A 24,549-nucleotide genomic window follows, 5' to 3' on the forward strand; every position below is an offset into this window, starting at 1 on the left:
AAGGAGGAGCTTTGTCTGTTGAGTGCCTCTATTCCTAATGAGGTTATTAAGGCACATTAGCATGCACAGAAGGACATACCCTCCTGACTTTGGCACAGCAGAGCCCAGGGCTTTTGTCTTCCTTAATCTAAGTCCCAGCCCTCAGTGCCCTGAGTTTGGCCCTGCTTTTGGCAGAGATGGCCATCACTTCACTCCAGCAGCAGGGGAGAGTTCCCTGATCCAGTTCCTTATGGTGCTTTTGTTGTTATGCCTTCAGATGTTTCTGAAGAGCACACCGTGCCTTTTCCTACCTGCCTGGAAGACCAAAGAGGTCCCTGAACCTACATGTATATCCTGGGGTCAGTCATCTGATACAGAAATTTATTTAATTTTTGTTTCAAGCAGAAATCATTCTGTTTGCACAGAAGGAACACTGGTTTTTTGTATGGCCACACATCAACCCAGCAGCCCTAAACCCTTCAGCAGAGCAAGGTCAACTCCTTTAACACAGAGGATTCAAGAGTCTGATTCCTGCCCAGCTTCAGGACAGGAGGACAGCACAAATCCCCATTTCTGGCCTGCCTCCCTTTCCCACCACAGCCATATGGGAAAGGGAACGTGCTTAAATAGCTGGGGGCTCAAAGCAAGATTCTGCTCCCAGCTGAAGTGAGGCATATCATTTCCCCAGGATGCACTTCTAAAGAACAGAACCTTTGCCAATGTCATGCTTTACAATGCAGTGATTTTCACAACAGCCCACCATGGTTCACCAGCATGGGATCTGGCGTGGGCTCAGCATTCCCTCAAACCACCCAAAGGGGCTGAGAGAGGTGCAGGAGGGAGCAGACACAGGATCTGCTTGGGTTTCCAAGAAATCCTTGCAGCAGCCTCAGTGCAGCTGGCCCAGAGAGAAGCTCAGACCTGGCTCTGCTGGGTTAATGGTTGGACTCCATGGTCTCTAAGGTTTTTACATCAATCTCACACCAACCATCATGATTCTGTGGTGCCCTTCCTGCCTTGGAGCAGCCTCACCTCAGCACCCAACCCACGGTGCTGTGGGCTGCAGGGTCACCTCCCCAGCCACCCTGGGACCCCCCACATCAATGGGATTTGCTTCATTTCCAGCATGAGGCTTGACAGCCTGCACTCATCTCTACTTACGGTGACCATGGTTAAACAGCTACCTAACAATTCAGCCTTAAATAATTTCAATAATTAAATGAGGATGCATCACAGCCTTCCCCAGAGAGCTGGGTCCCCTCTAAGAGAAGCAGCCCAGAGATGCCATCCCACCAACATCTTCTTCTGGCAAAGCCGATTTGGGATGTTCCTATGCATCCAAAACAGGGATAAATTTTCTCCCCTTTTTCAAAACTTCAGCTGATTTCAGTGATGTGATGAGCAGAGCCAGGTGCAGGCTGTGGCTGGGATGTGAACGGATGGGGCAGGGTGTGGGGCAGGCAGCAGCAGTGTCCCTGAGCAATCCCTCCCTCCTGCAGCAATTCCTGCAGCCCCTTCACACACCCCACCTCCACCCCTCCTGCTTCTGCACTGGGAGGGCCTTTTGGAGAGAGAAAACAGCTCCAGGGCTTCCTGGAATGAAATCCTTGCTCCTCACCACAGCACAGGATCATTTTTAAGCCAGGTGAGGTCCCCAGCTCAGCTGGGTTTTGTAGCAGCAAGGGAGGGCGAGGTGGAACCAGCACCTGAGGTTTCAGCTCCTGGGAGAAGCGTCCTCAGCAGCAAGGCTGAGGGGGGCTGGAGCAAAATCCCAACATTCTAACCCCCATCCTTGGCTCTGCAAGAGCTGGAACGTGCTATCCAGCACAGCTTGGCACAAAGCCCCACGAAGGCTTGAGCAACTGGGAGACAACATTCCCCGAGGGAATGAGGAGCTCTAACTTCTGTAGCGCAGCAAGCATGCAAGCCCAGGATCTCGAGGGAATAAGTAAGATATGTCATTTCATCTCTGCTCTTGGAACGAGGACAAAAAACCAGAGGAAAACAAAACAGAGCACCCCCTGGGATCCATAAAGAGGAAACTAAAAATATGATAAATAGGCCGGATCATTATTTTCTGAGGATGACATATTGCAGCTCATGTTATATATCTAGATTCCTATTGTCATGAAGGATAAAAATTTTGGCACAAAGTAAGTCAAAGAGAAAAACTTAATTTCAGCCATTCCACAAACTAAAAAAATACTGGTAAAGAGCCATCTACTAAAAATATAACCCAGAAATTCCTGTAGGACAAGAGAGGAAGGGGACACCACCAGCTTTCCTTGCCAACAGCAGGCAAAGGGTTAAGCAAAGATGCAATTCATCAAGTTAGCTTGAACCTTAGGAGAAGCTAAGAGAATTACAAGATCAGAAAATAATTGCAAAGTGTGTAAAGATAATCATAAATCCGAGGGAAATAATACAGGCTAACAAATGCTCAGGAGATTACACTGAAACACCTTCTGGTTTCATAATCAGGCAGAAGAATGGCTGGGTACCCACTGCAGCAGGTTATCTCCTGCACAGGGGGACACTGTGGCCTGCACTGGGATTTACCCATGGAAAAAAAACTCCCAGAGGAATCTGGAGATAAAGGCAAAGAGTGGAAAGCTGAGTAATATTAAAAATAAATTCGGAGAAGGCAGAAAGCTGGGATCCTTCATGCAGTTTTAAAGGCACAACAGCATAACAAGAGCAGCAGCCAACAGAGATGGGAACCCCCTCTTTTAGAGCTACTTGGCACCAGGAATGAAATCTTCAGTTTTAGATGTTGGGGAGGAACCTGTACATTAGCACATTGTGACAAGATTCCAGTACCCTGCTGGCTTTCCCAGAAAATAGGGGTCACAGAGCCAGCCTCTACTCAGAGCTGGGGAATTTCTCCTCATTTTCTTCCTGACTCTGCTAAGTCATCTTGTACTGAAGTCTCTCTTGGTATAACTGCTGATCTTTTAACTCTTGAAACCCTGAAATGAGACTGGGAAGATTGTGGATTTGTGGGGATTTTTAGTCCCTAAGGCTTAAATCATTTTACTGCTCCTTCACATCAACGCTCAAGGGGAAGCAAGTGGAGTGGGCAGCGCTGGCCAGCTCCTTCTCATCCTGCCCCAGATTTCACATGGGCTCTTGAGAGCTCTGCTGAACATCCAGGAACATGTAACCTCTCAAAACCTGAGACTGACTAAGTACCCACAAAATTCATTTGTTTGATTTCCCCAGACACCTACCATGGGAAATGAGGATGCACAGAACGCATTCCCCCCACAGGACTCAAACCACTCATGTGTTTTGAGTGAAGAAAAAAACATTTGAGTGTGGGATTTCCTACAGAGACCTTCGGATGCCAAAGCAGGACACCCTCACAGGTTTCCCTCATAGGAAATCCCATCCTCAAATGGTTTTTCCTCACCCAAAACATGTGGTTTGAGTCCTGTGGTGGGAACATGAGGGAAGTCACAGACCCACTGCAGGCTCAGTCCATCCTGCACACCCTTGTGCACATATTTAGGAAAATATTCCTGAGTTACAAAAAGCCTTGTACCTGCAACTTTGTCTTGGGCAGGAATGGAGTACCATCAAACACAGAATAACTCTCAAAGTAAAAGTTTTCAGCACAGTTTGGTGGAAAAGAACAAAGGGGAAGAAGAAGAGATAACCAACTTCTAAAGTAGCTCCTGTTTTCAGCCTTCTCCTCCTGCATGTTTGAATCAGCCCCTATTCACCCAGAATCCTGGATCTTAGGAAGACACATGTACTACACCAAGCCTCCAGCAGGCTCCAGTCAAATTTAATCTGTTAAGCCCAAAAAAACACCAACAAAAAGAATCTAACACAAGTAGACTCTTGTATTGAATCTAATACCTGGATAAATCCCTGCGGAACAGCAAGGGAATAAAAAGGCAGAGCAAGATGTGTATCCTTTCACTTCATAGCGAAAACACAGCCACTATTCACACTGCAGAATCTTTCAGATGATAAATACTGATCCATCCTTCATTGGAAAAACATGGACCTGCAATTTCCACGGGGACTCCTTTCTAATGCTATGGGGCCCCATCCTGTCTTGGAATTTTTTTTTTCCCTAATTGTACCCATAAAACAAGGATTTGCTCCCTACATAATTAATTGATAGATATCTATTTCTGGACGATGATCTCACCTTGTTTATGTAGGAAAACTTCCAAAGACACACACACACACAAAAAGGTACCCACCTCCCCCAAATTATTCCCAGACTTCTCCGGTCTGAAAGTATTTATTTGCAATAACGATTGTGGCTTTATGTGAGCAGATGGGCAGTCCCTGAGAGGATGATTTGTTTCCCCCTCTTTCCTTACTCCATGACGTATTTTATGATTTCAGCAGGTCAGTGGCTGCCATGTGTTTCTCCCTAATCTGCGAGCGCTTTTCGTTTGCCTCACTCTTGGCAGCCGCCGTATTTACCAAAGAGATCAGACACGGACAGATGATGGCACACATCCAGGCTCCTTGAGAGCTCAGCACTTGGATGTTGGCAGCAAATAAAGATATATGGGTTGCTGTTGTTGGTTCAAGCTTACAGGGGCTTTTTCCCTCATTATATTTCAGTTTATATGTGCACATATACATATATATATATATATATATATATATAGATGGATGTGTGTGTGTGTGCTTGCACACATGTGTTTTTAAACTCTCTTTGCAATACCCTGGGCCAGATAGAATACAGATGAGCTGTTGTACAAAGAACAATAGATGTCAACTAGATTACTACCCACTCCTTTTTTTCTTTTCTCCTCTTCCTTTTTTTACCTCCTTTCTTTTTTTTATAGGCCAGGGTTGTTATAAATCCTCCATGCCCATTAACCTCTGAACCCCACTGATGATATCTCTTCCGAGCTAAATTGCCTGTATTTCCAGACATTTGTTTGTTCACTTAGAGGTCTGTTGGTAGAGGGGGAGGACAGCCCATCCCTGAATAGGTCTCATGGATTATAAATGAAAATTCTTTCTCTCCTTGTAAGATGATGCTTTGAGACCTGTAGCAAATGGACAGCTTGAGTTTACAAGCCCACAGGCGGAAGTCAACAGCAGAAAGGTAATCACAACAACAACAACAAAAATATCCCAGCAGGACTGTGGGAGCAATGGATCCATCCCTGGAGGTGTGTCCTACCCAGGAAAACCTCTGACCTGCTGCAGCAGAAGCAGTGAGGGGCTGGGACACTGCTCTGCAGGGCCAAGGGAGGCAGCAGAGACCCTGGAATGGACCAGAGCAGGGACACTCCTGTCCCAGGGGCACGGACAGGGCAGTGGGACAGCTGCAGGTGCACTCAGGGCTTCCATGGCTCTTGCTCCCATTATTGCCCAGAAAGGAGAAACCTCTTCACCCTCCAGGCTCTGTCCTTTGGATGGCTTTGATGGCACAGAGTTCAGCCACCAAACCAAAGGTGGAGCCCTGTGGCTGTCAGTAGCTCCCAAGCATTCTCCAGCAGGACCTACCATGCAGCTTCTCAGTAAACACGGCCTTAGCACTTCCAGGGGGCCTAGCAGCTCATTGGGAACATGCTGAACAGCATTTCCAGTATCCTGACTTTAAAATAAAACCTTGGAAGCAGTGAGTGTGCTGGCATTCCCAGCACAGATCTCCTGCCTTCGTTACTGTTATATATATTTAAGCTTTTAGTTCCACAATAACATTTTACTTCCATACATCATTATATTCATTTAGGAATGGCTTCCATCTGATCTGTCCTGGAGCCAGTTCCTGAGTCTTTGCTGCTCACCATGGGTGTGAGTCTCTGAATGCTGTGGACACTGGGAACAGGAGTGTTTTTCCAGTTCCTCTGGCAAATTACATCCCCATCCCAGCCTTTACATGGAGGGCATCCTCCACCAGCCACTGGTGAGTTATGGAGACTCTGCCCAGCTTTCTGATCCCATCTCCTGGTTCACTCTCTGCCCTGGGAACAGGTCTGGACAAGCCTACCCATGAGATACCCATGGATAATTTGGGGGTTTTCTGCCTGGGGTTTGTCCCACCCTGCTGTGAGCCATGGCAGAGCCTTCCCAGGTGATTTCCATGCCCTGGTTACAGCTCCTGCCTCCTCCTCTGGACCAGTCAGGGACCAGACCCAGAGCTGCAATGAAAAGTGTGGGGTTATGTGCTCCCATAAATGCATGTACAGCCTGCTGTCCTGTGCAGCTGCAGGGACAAACACCTTCCCAAAAAGGAATTCAGCAATCTGGGATTTTACATAGCAGAGGACAGGAAGCTCCAAAAACCCATGGTTTTCCAGATCATTCATGATTTTCCTGCTTTTTCAGTAACAACTCCTGATTTCCATGGCAACCCTCTCATGCTTTGGTATGTGGCACTTTTTGCTTGTGTGGAGCCCTGTTCCCACTTTGCTGGGATGACCAAGCTCCCCACAGAGCCAACAGAAAGTTCCCAGCACAAACACTTCTCCCTCTGCATCCTCCTGTGCTGGACATGCACATTTCCCCTGCCTGGGATGGGATCACCAGGATTTACCCTCCCCATCCAAGAGCTCATTTTAAACTTGGCCATGGCTTCTATTTTAATCCCACACAGACATTTTTGGAAACACTTACTAAACCATTAACACATTTATAGGGAAGGAAAGATGGTGATTAACATTTCCCCTCCCGCCCAAACCCCATCCTTTTCTTTTTGTGTGAATTTTTTGGCTCAGGGGCTGCAGCAGAACGTGGTTACAGCCATGCACACAACTCCAGTGGGTGTGAATTCCTTCACGGCATAAACTTGAGTCACCTCCCCCTTGCTCTGCTCTTCCTCTATTTCTATTCACACTGTTCCACCAACATTGTAATAAGATGAACACCATGAGCTTTACCCCAAGCTCAGAGCCCATTGTGGGAGCTTCACCTGGGTTCAGGGTGGGTTTTTGAGCAGCCTGTGTTAATGATCATTAAGACAGTTGATTTGCCTGCTCTGGAGCGGATGTGTCTCCTTTCTGCACCTTTTGAGATGTTTTCATAAGCAAGAATGCCTTCCAATAGAAAGCAGCAGCAATTAGTGCATTTATTTATTTTACTGTAATTCACACCCTGGCACTGGCAGTCTCTGATGGCCGAGGTGCAGAATAAATAAACAAAATCCACTTAAGCTATGTTAAATTTCTCCCATATGATGGGTCAGAGGAAAATCAAGGCTGCTGGGGATCTCTGGCCACAGGAGATTGTGTGTGCAAAGATGGAACCAACAGGGCTGCAAATTGGCACAGAGGGGAGAGGGTTGGAGAGGGATGCCAAGGATGCTCAGCAGCTTGGAGCTGGGGAGGAGACCCAGGCACAAAGAGCTTTTTCCTTGATGAAATGTCCTTCTGACTGATTTTCCAGCTTCATGTTTTTCTTCCCTGCACTGAAGTCTCATTTGACACCTCCCAGCACTCATCAAGGAGATGCATTCATGATGGAGATGGCACCCCTGACCAAGGAATCGCAGCTGCTGGACCAGGACGCTTGCAAAGGAAGGTGTGCCATGAGGTTCTGCCCAGAACAAGAGCACCAGTGTCTCTTTGGGCAAAGATGACTCTGAATATATCCCACATCTGGCCAAGGATGCCAAATTTATCACCTGTGAAGCTGGAATAATGAAGTTATGTTGCTTTCAGGTGGGGTTTGACCTTCTTTTGACTTTGTGGGATGCAGAAGTTTCCCAGGAGAGGTTCAGGCAGGGCACTGGGGACTGGACTCCCAACAACAGTGTTGGGACTGGATTCCCAACACTTAGCTGTGTCTCTTGTGTCACTTTGCTGCCTTTCATAGTTTAGGGTTCCCCCAGGTCCTGCTGGACCTGGAGCTGGGACAGGCTCAGACCTCTGCTTGCATTGCAAAATCCTGGCTTTTCTTGGAATTCTGTCTACAAGGAAGCATCTGATACAACAGTGTCTACCCACAGCTCTTGACATTAGCACTTGCCTGAGATGTCACTGCACTCAGCTGTTTTCAGGAGACACATCACACTCAGAAGTATCACAAATGTTCATGAAAGACAAAAACCATAGCTCTGATATGAAAGATTCATCCAAATAGTCTCTTACAGTTCTGAGACATTTTTGTTGCATCCAATTTGCCCCCCTGAATTTGATGGATATTAACAGGAGAGTGGGAAGAGATGTTTCCATATAAAGCCTCTCTTGTCCCTATAAAGCTTCTTCTCCTTCCTCTGCTTTCTTCAGGGAAGAATGCAATCATTGCTGAGACAGCAGAGCCATCAGGATGGAGCAGGGAATGAGTTTCCACCCTCCTTATGGGTCTGCACAAGGCAGCAGAGCCAACCAATATGTAGATTAAAAACTCAAGGCCTTTCCCTTGACTTACAGCAGCTACAATAATAAATAAAAGCCAACTCATTTTGTAAAAAGCAGCTCTCAATATCTGTCATTTGCTCCTGGTCCTGGACTCCCATCTGAATCTTTTGAAAAGCTGTTCCCATGCTGCTATACTGGGTGTGTGTGGCTTCCCACCTTCCCCAAGATCTGAAATTTCCCTTGTGCCAACGATGCCCAGAGCTGCACAGGCAAGGAACAACCATTCCAGAAGCTGAACTCTGAGGAAGAGGTATAAAACTAAGGGCCACACAAGAAATCCTAGCTTCTTCAGGCTTGAGGGGTTGAGAGATGGGTCAGGCAATATCAGCTCTGTTTAGATGAGGGTCAGCAAAGCAGCCAGCCCGTGCTGCTGCAGACACAGCCAGCAGAGCCTTTTCTCATAACACATTTCTCAGGCTTTAGAAAGGAGCCAGGTTTGCCCCGGTGCTCACACAGAGACACAGGGAGATGGGTCTGTGTGGCCCCCGCGCACATGCAGGGCCCTGGATGATGGGAAGAGACCTCATGAGCTGCAGAACAAAGGCAGAGGTTGGGTTTGGAGGTGGAAGGAAGCCCCTGGTGTGTTAGCAGCAGCTCCAGGTGGCCACCACATGAGCAAGGGGAATGAGCGGAGCGATGACAGCGCCACAGCCACGAGCAATCCTCTGCAAGATGCACTCAGGCATCTGCTCTGGATTAGCATTCCTTTACTTAAAATGAGCATTTGGGGGATATTTAGGCAGGTAAGTGGCTGCACCCATAAGGAAGAGGCCCTGGAAAGCAGATGGGAGACACCTGACAGGCTGGATGAAGTCAGTGCAAGACAAACACCAGAGCACCTCATGGGCTTTGTCAGGGGACACAACGAGCAGCAGTGGCCCAGGTCAGCAGCAGAGGATACTGCAGTAAAATGCTGAGCAGTGAGAATTGTGAGAGTTTTGAAGAAGTGCAATAAAAAGGCTGAAAGCTGTTGGTCTGTTTCAGCTACAAACTGTGAACCCCAGGCTTTATCACTTGGAAAGAAGAGTCCTTTGTTTTTATGGCAGGATAACAGTGCACACCACTTGTTCTCTGCAGTTAAGGGACATTTGCCAGCCCAGCCTGGCTGGGAAGGGGTCATCAGCCAATGTACTCAGCCCTTGCTTCCCTCAGCGTTCTGCAATATCTGAGTTTATTTTTAAAGCCCAAATTAACAACTACAGCATTCAGCCTCAGATAATACCCAAATACAACCACTGTGCAGATGAACAAACCAGACTCAGGTAGGGGAGAGGACAGCTTCAAAGGCTGAGTGGTAGACACATGCAAACACCTAATAAATATGACAAAAAAACCCATTAGACCAAGAAGGGCAGGCTTGACCTTGAGGCTGAGGAAGCAGGAGGAAATCACTCAATGTGGCTGAGGCAAAGGGGATGTCAGAGCAGGAGAGGGGTTTCTGAGGCCAGCACTGAGCAGTGGCACAAGCAGGGCAGCATCAGAGTTTGTCCTGAAAGCCCAGAGCAGGTTTGTTCCTCTGGAGAGAACAGCCAGAAGCCATTTCTTCTGTCAGCCAGCGGTGTGCACACAGGTAAAACCTCAACTTTTCATCCAAGACAGAACTTCAGCCCAGTGAACTCAGCACAAGGGGATGGGTCTGGGCCCACAGAAAGTCTCACAGCATGGTTTGTGTTGGAAGGGCCCTTAAGTATCACCTTGTTTCAATGCCCCAGTCATAGGAGGGCACAACTTTCACTAGACCAGGCTGCTCAGAGTCCCTTCAGTTTCCATCACCAGCTCTCTTCCAGCAGGAAATGTCCCTGTCAATGGTGCAACCCCCCCAAATGAACCCTGTCAATGCTGCAAACCTCCTAAAAGCACCCAGTCAATGGTGCAAACCCCCTAAAAGCACCCAGTCAATGCTGCAACCCCTAAATGCACCCTGTCAAAGCTGCAAACCCCCCAAATGCACCCTGTCAATGGTGCAACCCCTAAATGCACCCTGTCAAACCCAACTCTGCAAGCACACACAGAGCCAGTGACTGCACTGACAGTGAGCAGCTCCTGCACAGTTTTTAACTTCCCAGTTTTTCTAATTTCCCCAGCCTGACCCACAGGACACAGATGACAACCCCAGCCTGCTCTTTGCAGAGGTCAGAGCACAGGGATTTCACATCCATGTCCTAGTTCAGGCTTTCCTCCCATTTCTATAAGAGACTTAGTGCCTCCAATGCTCGGATTCCAGGGTTTTAATGGGTTTAGCTCTGTTTCCCCCTTTCCTGCTCTGCATCTAATACTTCAGCCCATAAATCTCTGCAAGCACACAGCACAAAAACAGATAAGGAAAGCTGTAGAGCCATAAAATATGCTGGAAAGAACCAACATAAAATCCACCCAATACAAGGTTTATAACCAAGGGAAGAAGAGGCAAAGAAAGCCAGATTAAGCATTGCTGTCAGTTTAAGCAAGTTGCAGAAAAGGTGCCATATGATAGCTTAATTAAACCACAATAGATCTTAATCAATGATAATCACTCTGCTGATGGAAAAGCTTCTGAAGAGCAGCTGAAAACAAGACAAGCCAAGTTTGGGATATTTTCTGCAAATATTGCACTGTACTAATAGCAGAGATTCCACCTCTCCTCAAGTCCCACATCCCTGTACCCCTCTCCTCTAGCAGGCATGAACATTTAGAAGGGGTCTGATGGAGCCATGTCCTTTAAGGGTCTGTAATGCCCATGTCCTTTAGGGGTCTGTAAATGCCCATGTCCTTTAAGGGTCTGTAATGCCCATGTCCTTTAGGGGTCTGTAAATGCCCATGTCCTTTAAGGGGTCTGTAAATGCCCATCTCCTCTAAGGGGTCTGTAAATGCCCATGTCCTTTAAGGGTCTGTAATGCCCATGTCCTTTAAGGGGTCTGTAAATGCCCATCTCCTTTAGGGGTCTGTAAATGCCCATGTCCTTTAAGGGTCTGTAATGCCCATGTCCTTTAGGGGTCTGTAAATGCCCATGTCCTTTAAGGGGTCTGTAATGCCCATCTCCTTTAGGGGTCTGTAAATGCCCATGTCCTTTAAGGGGTCTGTAATGCCCATGTCCTTTAAGGGTCTGTAAATGCCCATGTCCTTTAAGGGGTCTGTAAATGCCCATCTCCTTTAGGGGTCTGTAAATGCCCATCTCCTTTAAGGGGTCTGTAAATGCCCATCTCCTTTAAGGGGTCTGTAATGCCCATGTCCTTTAGGGGTCTGTAAATGCCCATGTCCTTTAGGGGTCTGTAATGCCCATGTCCTCTAAGGGGTCTGTAATGCCCATGTCCTTTAGGGGTCTGTAAATGCCCATGTCCTTTAGGGGTCTGTAATGCCCATGTCCTTTAAGGGGTCTGTAATGCCCATCTCCTTTAGGGGTCTGTAAATGCCCATGTCCTTTAAGGGGTCTGTAATGCCCATGTCCTTTAAGGGTCTGTAAATGCCCATCTCCTTTAAGGGGTCTGTAATGCCCATGTCCTTTAGGGGTCTGTAAATGCCCATCTCCTTTAAGGGGTCTGTAAATGCCCATCTCCTTTAAGGGGTCTGTAATGCCCATGTCCTTTAGGGGTCTGTAATGCCCATCTCCTTTAAGGGGTCTGTAAATGCCCATGTCCTTTAGGGGTCTGCAAATGCCCATGTCCTTTAAGGGGTCTGTAAATGCCCCTGTCCTTTAAGGGGTCTGTAATGCCCATGTCCTTTAAGGGGTCTGTAATGCCCATGTCCTTTAGGGGTCTGTAAATGCCCCACCCCATTAACCCTCCCCTGGCACAGCGTGCAGGCAAAGCCTCCCAGCTCATCGCCCTCAGCATCTGTGCAATGATGACACAATTAACATGAATAACTATTCCACTCCATAGATTCAGTCCTTTTCCTCTGGGTAATTATGATCTTCCTTCCCCTCCCCAACACTCATTTCAAATCCTCCAGGGTAATATGCAGTCAGCTGATTTTACATTTATCTCGGTTCTATTTGTTTGACACATTTCAAGCAAGCTCCACAAAGCCAAAACCTCCTGCTCGTTAATAACATTCACATCACCTCCTTCTTAGCTTCTCTAACATGCTGCTTTTATTTGCTCTAATTGCAACTCTCAGCGTGATTAATCACAACATTTTTGCGGGGAGCTGGGGAATTTGATATCCCTGTCCTCATATGGATCTGATCACAGCCATGCTGAGAGTCCAGGCACACTTCCTGCAGTCTAAAATGTAAAACCTCAGTGTCAAACAACCCTCCTTGGCCACTGCACACTCACTACCAGTGCTGCCACATCCACCCAGGTCCCAAATGTGGATAAAAGATTGAAGGCGGGCAATGGGATCCCATCCTGGGAAACAAAGTTTTCTTATTGCAAAAGTCTCCTTGCAGGGAGGTTCCCTTCTCAATTAAATGTCCAGGCCTTCAACCTTTACCACACAAAATTATAGAATCATTTAGGTTGGAGAAGACTTTAAGACTATCAAGTCCAACAGTAAAAAGTTACCAGGGAAGTTAGAAGCTTAAAGAACTAAAATTACACCCAGGAAGACCCTCAATTCAAGGGGCTGAGTCTCTCTGGAGAAAGACTGCAGAGATGGTAAAAGGCATGATGGAGAACAAGCTCAGAATTCATCTGAGTTAATTTTTCTTACATGCAGAACCAAAGCCACCAAAACTCCTCAAATCCAAGTTTGATTCTTGCAACAGTTACAGCTTGGATTTTTAATTTTTTCTTTCATTTTGCAGTGCTACTGATGAAAAGTTTTTAAATCAGCAATCTCGGAATATTGTCTCTTTCTTATAGAATTCAGTGGCAAAGCTCCCATGGACTTTAAAGAAACATGAAGAGCATTGGTGTAGGTTTCTGAAGCATCACCTGGAGGTCACACATTAATATTTGATGGTGACACAACCTTGCCTCCCACTGGCAGGAGCAGCAGGGCTGTGGTTTTCTCCTCCACTGGAGGCTCAATCTTTCCCAGTTAGCCAGTGATGAAGTGTCTCACCCACTTTCCACCTTACAAATCCCTCTTGCTGCCCCAAAATCAGCTGGGGAAAGGCCCAGGCTGTTTCCCAGGAGTGAAATTTCTTCCCTCCAGGGCACACTGTCAGACTCGATGAAAATCACACCAACAGCCTCTCCTACCCACTGCTCTCCCAGGCTGCATATTCTCCACATCATTTGCTTTGTAAAGCCCTTTAATTAATCGGGAAAGGCCCAGTGATTATCACCTACTCAGAAAACACTATTTGAGAGCAGGGAATTAACTGCAGGCTCCGTCTCTAACCCAGAGCTTCATCTTTTTCCCGATGAGCTCCTACAAGTGCTATTCCCCTTTTGGTGTTAGACCAGATGTTATCACTTGGACGCTGAAAGGCTGAGAAAGCCAAGAGCTAAACATGGGATTGGGGATGGTGTGTGAAGGGGAAAAGACCTCTTCACAAGAGGCAGAAAGGAGCTTTGGACAAGAGGCAGAAAGGACATTTGGACAAGAGGCAGAAGGTAAAGCAGGTCGTGTATTCCATATCACACATGTGGAGGGGTTCTGAGGCTACAAGCTGTGAATTTCCCATGGATGGAGCTGCCTGGTCACCCATGAACCATAAAACATCCCTGCTCCAGCCAGCAGCCACTGACAGGGTTGAAACCTGCACCACCACACCAGCAGAAGGTGATAAGTGTGCGATAACATGGATGCGATGCTCCTAAAATCCTCCACCTAAAATCTCTGCTTGTTTACTGAGCATTTTTCACACATGCACATCTGCAAGTGTCTGTAGCCCTGACAACAGGCTGCACACAAAGCGGTGTTTCTGGGTGTAAGGTGTTCATCCAGCCAAGGCCTCCCAAAAGAAAATGGGAATACAGGCTCTGAAAAGGCCCCCAGAGCACAGGGCAGCCCTGCCAAAACCAACACCCAACAATTTCTTATTTTTCTCAGCTGTCTCTGTGCCGATGCCTTTTCCAGGTGCCCAGATCCCAAACTCCTCCCATCCCCACCGGTGCTTGAACTGTGACAAACAGCCCTGGAAAAACATTGCTGCTCTGGAATCACATTGTTTTGTTTGAGTTCTTTAAGGAAAAAATACTTTGTTCCTCTGAATATTTGTATAATATAAATGTATAAAAATATATAAATATTTATATTTGTATAATATAAATATATGAAATATATAAATATAATAATAAACTCCATCTAAGTCACCATTAGCATTCTAAAATGCTGTTAAATTGCATTTGCACAGGTACATACTGTCCTGCTCTGGGACCATTACTTGGAGAAATGCAAGCTGTATAGATTCTGCCTCACTTATACCAAAATAAATGCAAAATATCTACAGACATGATAATCAACATTAACTGGCAATGATGAATAAAAGGATCTGTAATTACAACTTATTATCCAACCATACTCTTCCTCCAAGCTGCCCAGGGACAGCAGGAGCCAGGGATCCTCTGCTGATGCAGGTGATCCAGAAGGGCTGATTGTTGCAGACATCTTTAATGAAAAATCCTTTCCTTAGGATTTTTTTCTTCCAGAGAAGCTGAGGCCTCAGGAACAAAATGTAAACAATGGTTATCTGCTGCTGTGGGATGCAACAGGTGCATCTGGGATTGGTCTCATGTGGTTGTTTCTAATTAATGGCTAATCACAGCCCAGCTTTGTTATCATTCCTTTCTATTCTCAGCTCAGCTAGCCTTCTGATGAGAACCTTTTCTTCTATTTTTTTAGTATAGTTTTAATGTAATATATATCATAAAATAATAAATCAAGCCTTCTGAAACATGAAGTCAGATCTCCGTCTCTTCCCTCATCCAAGAACCCGTTGTGAACACGGTCACAGTTGATGGAAGCTTTTGCATCTACACAGAGCACTGCAGGTCGGTGCCTGCACAAGCTTTCCTCACCATTCCCATCACTCAGAGCAAAAATCCACACTCAGAGCAAAGGGGGGGCATCAGCCAAGGCTGGGAGTTTTCCCTGCTCCAACGTTACGCTACGCGCAGTCAGAAAATCTATCAAAGCACCCGCCTGAGCAGCCTGCCTCAGCTTTTAATGTGCTTAATATAGACTTGTGAGGAGGGTCTTCAGTTCAGACACAGCTCACTCGAGAGCACAGCGTGAGCATTGCACACAGGCAGCTTTGGGTCTCAGCAGCACACGGAGCAGCTGCCAGGCAGGTCTGTGTTTGCCACCTCCCCAGAGGGCTCTGTCCCCACAGGCTCCTCTGGCCCAGAGGGAGGGACAGACACAGCTGTGGGTACACAGCGTGCCCCTGCTCCTGGCACACACCCCACACCCCTTTCTGCTGAGTTTTTTCCCTTCTAATAACTCAGCCGGGTGCATTCTCAGGTGAGTTGTGCCTGGAAAAGAGCACAGAGCTGGCAGCAGGAGGGACAGCCCTTACAGCTCCGTGATGGCAGCAGGGACAGCCCTTACAGCTCCGTGATGGCAGCAGGGACAGCCCTTACAGCCCATCAGTGATGGCAGCAGGGACAGCCCTTACAGCTCCGTGATGGCAGCAGGGACAGCCCTTACAGCCCATCAGTAATGGCAGCAGGGACAGCTCTTACAGCTCCGTGATGGCAGATTTGGCACCAGGTGCTTTACACTGCATGCTGCTGCTTAAACAACTTAAGCACATCCTGAGGACACACCAGGGACCATCCTTGCCTGGCCAAACACCAGGGCCAGAACAGGTACAGATCACTGGGAGCATTTCCTCATGGAAATGCACAGACCACACACCAAATCCAGCCTTCTTCAGCTCAGCATGAAAAGAACCCAAACAAAACACCCAACACCTCCTTCCTCAGCAGCAGCAAGCAGCCCACAGGGCTTCTGGCAGATTTGGGATGAGGAGGCCCATGAGCAGGATCTGGGTTTCCCAGTGATGGAGATGTGCACCCACCCAGCATCAGATGAAGTTATTTGTGAGAGGAAGGGGGGACAGCAAAGGCAACACAGCACACACGACCCTCTGAGCACCACCGTGCTGGAAACAGGCTGTTATCACCTGTCCCAGCTCACACCAGGGATTCTGGGGGTTTTCTGACATACAGGGATGCAAATTGTATTTCATTAAAAGCCCCTTTCGAGGAGATAAATGAGTAACTTATTTTAACTCTAGTGTTTGGATTTTACTGACTCTGGCATCCTGAAGAAGAAAGACTGTGAAGCTTACATTAATAAGAAAATTACAAATGTAACCAAAATGGATAAGTAGCTGAATGGTCTTTGTCTCCTACCACACCACTTTATCACACTTGAAACAGAAGCCAGTTCTGAAAAACATATTTGAGGACCTTTTTCATCTACCCAGATGTGTTAGGGTATTTTAGCAGAGTGAAGGAGCTACTACTTTATGTCTTGTAAGGCAGAAGGAATATCCACCCCTCCTGAAGTTTAATTCTTTTGAATTTGTATTCACGTAGCTTGTGCATCCTGATGGAAAAAATTCACGTGGTCTGGGTATCCTGGACATATTAGAAAGGCTTTAGTGAAGCCCACTTGTCTGGCATTAGTCTGTCCTTTTGTTCTTTTTTGGCTACAAGCAGGGAGATGAGAAGGAGCTCTTGCAATAAAGGAGTGCTTAAACCAAAGCTCACTGGTTTTCACTGGTTTTTCTGCACACATCAGAACTTTAGGCAGGCACTTTTACACCAATGATATCATTCAGTTTTGACATTTCCCACCTGTTTCAATTTGATTCCCCAGAAATATTTCACTGTTTCTCCCATAAGTTATATTTTGAACTGAAAAATAATTTGACCTGAAATGGAACCAGTTTAAGAAGAGGAAAACCAGCGTGTCATATTTCAATATACATTTTGCACCGGAAATGTTGCTTGATTGGAATGAGTACTGTTCTGTAGCTTTTCAGATTTAAAAAAAAATATATAATAAAAATAAAAACCAAAACAATTCGGAATTCCTTGGCTCAGCATTTTCACTGGAGTCCCGGGGGAGCTGGTGGTGTTTGCTCCCTCCTGGCTCACTTCAGACCCTCCATGCACCGTGACTCACCTCCTCTCTTCCTGGAGAGCTCAGAGGAAGCTGCATCTTCCCAGCGATTAGCACACCAGGCAGTCCTCTCTGCGCAGCTCCTTCCCTTATCAGCAGCCCATTTCCTAAAAACAAGAAAGGTGGGTGGGTGGGGGTGGAAGGAACAAACCCATCAGCAAACTGCAATCTGCTTGCTCTCCCTTGTCCTTAAAATATTAACTCGACATAGACAGGCTGGAGTGCTCGCTGCACGAAACCTGCTGTGACTGGGGATAACCAGGACATTACAGAGGGCCATGAATCAACTCAACTGCACAGGCTTCCCGTGCTTTTGCTCGGCAGAAGTGAAATATGCTCCCTCACCACCAAGTGACCATTTCCGTATTTTTTCCAGTTATCTCTAGAACATTTATTAGATTAGGGGGTTTTATTTATGGACTCTGAAGCTGTGCTGTTTCCCAGTGAAGCGTTTGTTATCTGTTTAATGTTCCTTTTGTTCTCCTGGACATTTGCATTTATTTATTGTGATTCATTGCTGCACAGGTACCAGGCTCCAAGTACCTGCAGTTTTAAACACATTCACAACACACACATCTTTGCCATTTAAAATACCTTTCCTCTAACAGCCTCTCTAGAGCCAGAATATCTCCATTCCCAGATGAAACCAGAGATCCTAGGATCAAAACTGCTTCCACGTGACAGGTTAAGAGTAACCTTCCAAAAGCACTTGTGCAGCCCTGTTACTTCATAGTTTGGCACATTTATGGAAAAGTCAGAGCTTGTTACAATGGATTTATTGAATGTAAGGCTTCATAAATGGGGCTTCTTTCTGCAATGCCTGGTGTGTGTGTGTGTGTGTACATATATATGTAAGTAATTGGGATGTTATTTACCTCCCCAATTGGCCCAGCCCATCCAAAGTTGGCCTTGTTAGCAGGGAAATTTCACCTGTTCCTCTGCCCATTGTCAAGGTTAAAAGTTTGCCCCTGTGTCTCCAAGTGATTTGAATTCAGGACTGAAAGCAGAAATCTTTTGCCCATAGCCAAGCCCTCGAATCCAGGCGCAAGTTTTCCATGAGCTGATTTGTTTAACACTGATGCAGAGCAAAGCCCAGGCTGGATCTGAACCGCCTGTAGCACCAGGGCCTGAGCAAACAGAGAGCCCCCTGTGCTCCTGCCAGACACAAAAACGAGCATGGAGCAAGGAAACCAGGCATGAAGAGTGTCTCCACCCCAAAATACCAGATTTCAGATTTTGCTGGACTGGGATGGGTGTGAAATGTAACTAACTCTGAGCATTGGTCACCAACCCTCCAGTGCTCAGCAGCTCTCCTTGGAGCAGGTGTGGTGGGTGCATGTGCACTCCTATATTCAGTTCCTTTGGTGCCAAAGGTGCCACTTCTTATAATGTAAATTTTACATTTCATAGATATTTTTAATGCCTCTCTCAATTAGGAAAAATATGGAACCAAATAATACATGAGCGAAGGCAACATTTACTACATGGGATTTGCATGCTTTCATGGAATCCAGGTGTAAACTCTGGGGACCCTTGAAATCAAAGTTCCTTTAATTAATTAATGCAGCCCGTTGATTTGGAGCAGCCTTGTAAAACAGCTGGAAATTCAATACATCAGGGGTTCTTTTGAAGAGGTTTTTTTATTTTTTTTTTTCCTGACATGACTACCTGTGGTTCAACAGATGTTCATATGAAAAAAAAAAAAAAAAAAAACCAAGCAGGAAAAGGAAGACACAAGAAGAGTATTCCCCCCTCAGCCCAGACTCCAACAGCAGGGGAAAGACAACAAAAGGACATGGATTTCCAATGGATTTCCAGGAAATCTGGGCCTGCTGGAGGATGCTGATCATTCCCCACGAACAGGAAAGGCATCTGGGGCAGCCACGGGGATGCAGGAGGGCTCCCTGAGAGATGAGCCAGGAAACACCAGGAGGGCACAGGAGTGATGGCTGCCTCTGCTAACATTTCACAAGCTTGTTATCCACCAAGAATTCCACCTGGAAAAGCACTAATAAAGCAAGTCAGGCCATTCCCCAGCAGGGGAATCAGAGCTAATCAGTGAAAGGATGCCTTCCCTGCCCCTCTCAGGCTGGAGCACAGGCAGAGCTGTCGCTGGGAGTTTGCACTGTAGCACTCTAAAGGAGGAGCAGAAATTGCTCTAATTTCTGTGTTAATGGCACCGAGCACCACCCATGGCCTGGGGAGATGCTGCCCTGCATCAGCCAGAGATGCCAGCAGGAATTTGGGACATGGAGGGAGCAGGACACCACAGCAGGAATTTGGGACACGGAGGGAGCAGGACACCACGCAGCAGGAATTTGGGACATGGGGGAAGAAAGACACCACAGCAGGAATTTGGGACATGGAGGGAGCAGGACACCACAGCAGGAATTTGGGACATGGGGGAAGAAAGACACCACAGCAGGAATTTGGGACATGGAGGGAGCAGGACACCACAGCAGGAATTTGGGACACGGAGGGAGCAGGACACCACAGCAGGAATTTGGGACATGGAGGGAGCAGGACACCACAGCAGGAATTTGGGACATGCAGAGAGCAGGACACCACAGCAGGAATTTGGGACATGCAGAGAGCAGGACACCACAGCAGGAATTTGGGACATGCAGAGAGCAGGACACCACAGCAGGAATTTGGGACATGGAGGGAGCAGGACACCATAGCAGGAATTTGGGACATGGGGGGAGAAAGACACCCCAGCAGGAATTTGGGACATGGAGGGAGCAGGACACCACAGCAGGAATTTGGGACATGGGGGAAGAAAGACACCACAGCAGGAATTTGGGACATGGAGGGAGCAGGACACCACAGCAGAGGCACACTAAACCTCAGCCCTTGGGAGCCACCATCCCACATCACAGACAGGACTCATCTCGTGCTTCTCAGGCTCTCTGGAAGAGCTTTTCCTATCTGCAGCAGCACACCAGGCACACAGCAGGGCATCTGCTACAAACAAACCCACCCTCAGCTGTGATGATACCAGCCCTGCCTTTGTTGACTCTAAAATTCTGCTTTTGAAGACAGCAAGGGAAGAAAACAAGAAGATGCAATCCTGGCTGCCACTCTCCAACCATCCTTTTACCCCCCTGGCTTATCTCATTTCACATATGTAAGGAACCACAAGAAAAGCATCTCTGAAAGGAAGCAGACCCCAGAGCATGCTGCATCCCCTCCAAAGCAGGGGCCAGCACAGGCAGCTCTCATTCATCCTGCAGCAGGTTTTTAATCCCTGCCTCAGGAAGGGAGGCTGGGGACCACTAAGAACCACAAGGATCTGCTGAGAAGCTTAAGATGTGCCATGTTTGGTGATGGCTTTGGGACCAGTGCACAGCCCAAGTCCAGACTGGGAAAGCACTGCTGGTCCTTCAGCATCTCCTGAGCAGGGATTTTACCACCATCCTTCTGGCAAATCCACAGAATGGGCATGAAGCCCTTCTTTTAAGAATTTAAAAAAAAAAATTAAAAATAATTTTTAAAAATCCACAGAATGGGCATGAAAATTCACTTGAAAAAGAATTTTTTAAAAAAAGAATTTTAAGAAATTAAAACAATAATTTTAAAAAAGAATTTTAAAAAATCCACAGAATGGGCGTGAAAATTCACTTGAAAAAGAATTTTTAAAAAAGAATTTAAAAAAAAGAATTAAAAAAATTTAAAAAAGAATTTAAAAAAAAGGAATTTTAAAAAAGAATTTTAAAAAAGAATTTAAAAAAAAGAATTAAAAAAAAAGAATTTAAAAAGAATTTAAAAAAAAAATTTAAAAAAAGAATTAAAAAAAATGTTAAAAATACACAGAAAGGGTGTGAAAATTCACTCAAAAAAAATTTTTTTTAAATCCCCCCAGTTAAAACAAGTGATATTCTTCTGAACCCACAGAAAATAAGAACAGCTTTTGGAATATCTTTAGAGAGAGATGTGCATGTGGAAGGGTGGGACTGAGGTTGTCAGGGGTGCAGGTGGTGAGGGAAAGAGCCCGGAAATGAGCTGTTCTCCATGTTCAACATTTCTCCAATCATTTTCTTATTAGCATATCTCTAAGTGCATATAATTTTCACATCAAAGGGTAATTTTTTTAGGTATTAAAAAAAAAATAAAAACAACAAAAAAACCCCTCTAGGATTGAAGTAGAGAATAATTTCTTTCCTGAAGTCTTTCAAGCAGCTCCTCTCTATGACATGACAGTAAAATTACAGAGGAGACAAGTGTTTAGAAAACTCTTCCCTGGAATTCAGATTATTCTTCAAGCAAGCACACGGTAAAATGGTTCAGCCAAACTGCGACAGGAAACGTAAAGGGAGTCCTGGGAGCAGCAGAGCAGAGTGTCTTCATCAGGAGCAGCCTGAATCCTCTGCCCCTTGCTTAGGGGCTGAGATAATCAGCATTTCTGAGCCAATTATGGGGAGGGAAAACTGAAGGCAAGGCTGAGCCTGTCTCGTCTCCCACCAGTCCTTGCCAGCCAGGGTGGTCCCTGCGCAAAAGCCGGGAGTTAATCTGTCCCTTTCCCTCTGCACCGCTCATCCTCTGCTCTGCAGCCTGCAAGGCTCTTTTACTCCTCTGGATCCAGACAGGGGCAGCATGGATGAGCACCAAGCACTTCTCTCCAGTGCTCACTAAGGCTCTGCAGGGCCCCCTTCACTCTCCCCTGCCTCCTGCAGCAGCTCGAGGCTGCTCTTGGTGCTGTGTTCCAGCAATCTCAGGAACCAGGCTCGGGCAGGAGCTCTCCTTTAATGAGATTTTATTAAAAGACTCTATTAAAAATAGCCACTTAAGCAAGTGAACCTTTGGAGCCTTTAGTCCATGATGTCAGAGCTGTGGCTGGATGTTTCCTGGGACTACTAAACCTGCTGCTAATATAGGGCTGCTCTGCTCTATATGACAGCTATAAAACTGCTTAAGCGCACCAGGCAGGAGGCCAGCAGGGCTTTTTGTGGCTATCAGGGCTTGGCTGAAGGTCCCCTGCAGCAAGGCAGGAGGAAGCAGGGCCCTGGGCAGGGGTTCAGCTTTCCCTCACCTCCTTTGCGAGGCTGGAAAGGTCCAAAGAGCAGCAAAGCCTTTGCATCCTGCCCAGCTCTCTCTCCTGTGGCTGGAGAGATTATCCAGCTCTGTGCCCTGCCTGTGGGGCCCCCAAGGCTCCTCTGCATCATCACACCACCTCTGCCCCTGCATGGAATACCCAAAATTTATGTAGGAATTCCCAGAGTTTCTCTAAGCCCAGCGGGTTTATTGTCACATCGACACCAGCCTGGCTTTTCTGAGCCCTGCACTGCAGATCCAGCTACTGCCCTGTCCTCAGAGGCATCCCTGGGGCTGCACGTGTCCCCTGGCAGCTGCCTGCCCGCAGCACAGCCTCCTGTTTGCAAATCACACCCAGGATACAGCAGGAATGCCAGCGATGTTTGCCAACAGGCACCGGCATTAAAGCTAACAGCAGAACTGGCCCGACACACCTGTCAGCTGGGGAGAGATAAGCAGAGGGCATAATAACGCACATTAATCACGTTTTAATCTGCAGTTTTCCACCAATAGGTGGCACCAGCAATTTTTGGATGTGCTACAACATGGTACATCTGTTCCCTTGCCACAGGGCACCCAGCCCATGGCAGGGAAGATGGATGGACCCATCTATTGCCACGGCAGCACCCAGCCCCTCTCGTTTTCCTTGAGGAAGGAAAGGTTAAAACTCCCACAGGTCAATTTTTCCTTCCCCAAACAAACTTATTTCCAGGATTAAGCCTAACTTGAATGAGTCTTTCAGGGAGTATGAGTCTGGAAGCTGTATGCAAACAGATCAGAAAAAAATTGCTTGAAATGGAAGGATAGACTAAGCCTCTGTAGGAGACACAGCAAGAACACAATCTAACACAGCAAACCCAAAATTTCTTGTAGCTGAGGCTGGCTACTCATGTGAAAACATCTAAATCACAATCTAATAAGTTTATATATATTGTATAAATATGTTACCTTGACTAGAGCATCCTACAGAGGAAAACATCACACCACACATGTGCCTGATGTCTGTACACACAATAAAGGAGAACCAACCCCAGCCAGGTCCAACCAAGCCTGTGGCCTGCACAACTTCACAGGAAAAACTGCCCAGAGCCAAGGCAAGGCAGGAAACTGCCTGAGAAGGAAACTGCCATCAGCTGTGCCACACCACTACAGGTGCACAGCATCCAACCACTTCAGCTTACAACTCCACGCAGCTGAATCCAGCCCGTATAAATTATTAAAGAGTCTGCAGAACATTACACAGTTCATGTAGTTAATGATTATAGTTCAGTGTCTAGGTCAGATATAATTAGATGTTACATTAAAATAGCTTCACAGAGCCATTTATTCTGATTTAATTACTTAAAATGATAATATAATGAGCAGCGCTTTCAAAGAAAAAAAGAAATCTTTTAATGAGCTCATTTTAAGTTAATATAAGGCAAATTAATCATTTAACAAAATGCGGTGAAAAGACAAGTTCATATTTCAAAATATGTTGTGCCTTTGTCAAGGGAGCTTGTTTATTACCTTGCAGGGAATGACACACAAATGGGTGGCTCTTGAAACAACATCACATCCCACTGTACATCTGGAACATCTTTAAACCATATTTTCTTCCTTGCCCAGATATACCTGCTACGCCAGAGCCCTTTGAAATACAACCTGAGCAGCAGATTTATGACCATCGAGCTGTGTCTTTATTCCAGTGTGAAGCAGAGCGAGAGCTGTGCAGAGCAGCCACCCGAGGAGGTGAGCTCCTGATGAAGGGTTAATCGTGGCTTGCTTCATTAATCATTCATTTGCTGGCTCAGAAAATTAGCTTTCACTTGTTTGTTTGCTCAAGAAGCGATAAGCCCATTCCCTCGCTGGTTCATCTATTTTCTTCCCTTTGCATTGTTTCAGAGATTTTAATCCTTTCCAATTTTTGTAATCAGTCATTTTGGTCTTTTAGCAGGAGCGTTTCCAAGCGCACAATTACTGGAGTGAAAGCAGGCAGCTCTCTGCAGGGAAGGAGCAGGCTCTGGTTCACAGCCCTGCCAGAAACCACAGCCCTCCTCCTGTGCCACAGCCCTGAGCAAAGGTGTCCCCACCTCCTGTCCCACTGGGCATCTCACACATCCCTGAGCAAAGGTGTCCCCTCCTCCTGTCACACATCCCTGAGCAAAGGTGTCCCCTCCTCCTGTCCCACAGCCCTGAGCAAAGGTGTCCC

This window comes from Ammospiza caudacuta, chromosome 12 (genome assembly GCF_027887145.1).
Source record: "Ammospiza caudacuta isolate bAmmCau1 chromosome 12, bAmmCau1.pri, whole genome shotgun sequence".
In the NCBI taxonomy this organism is placed as follows: Eukaryota; Metazoa; Chordata; class Aves; order Passeriformes; family Passerellidae; genus Ammospiza; species Ammospiza caudacuta.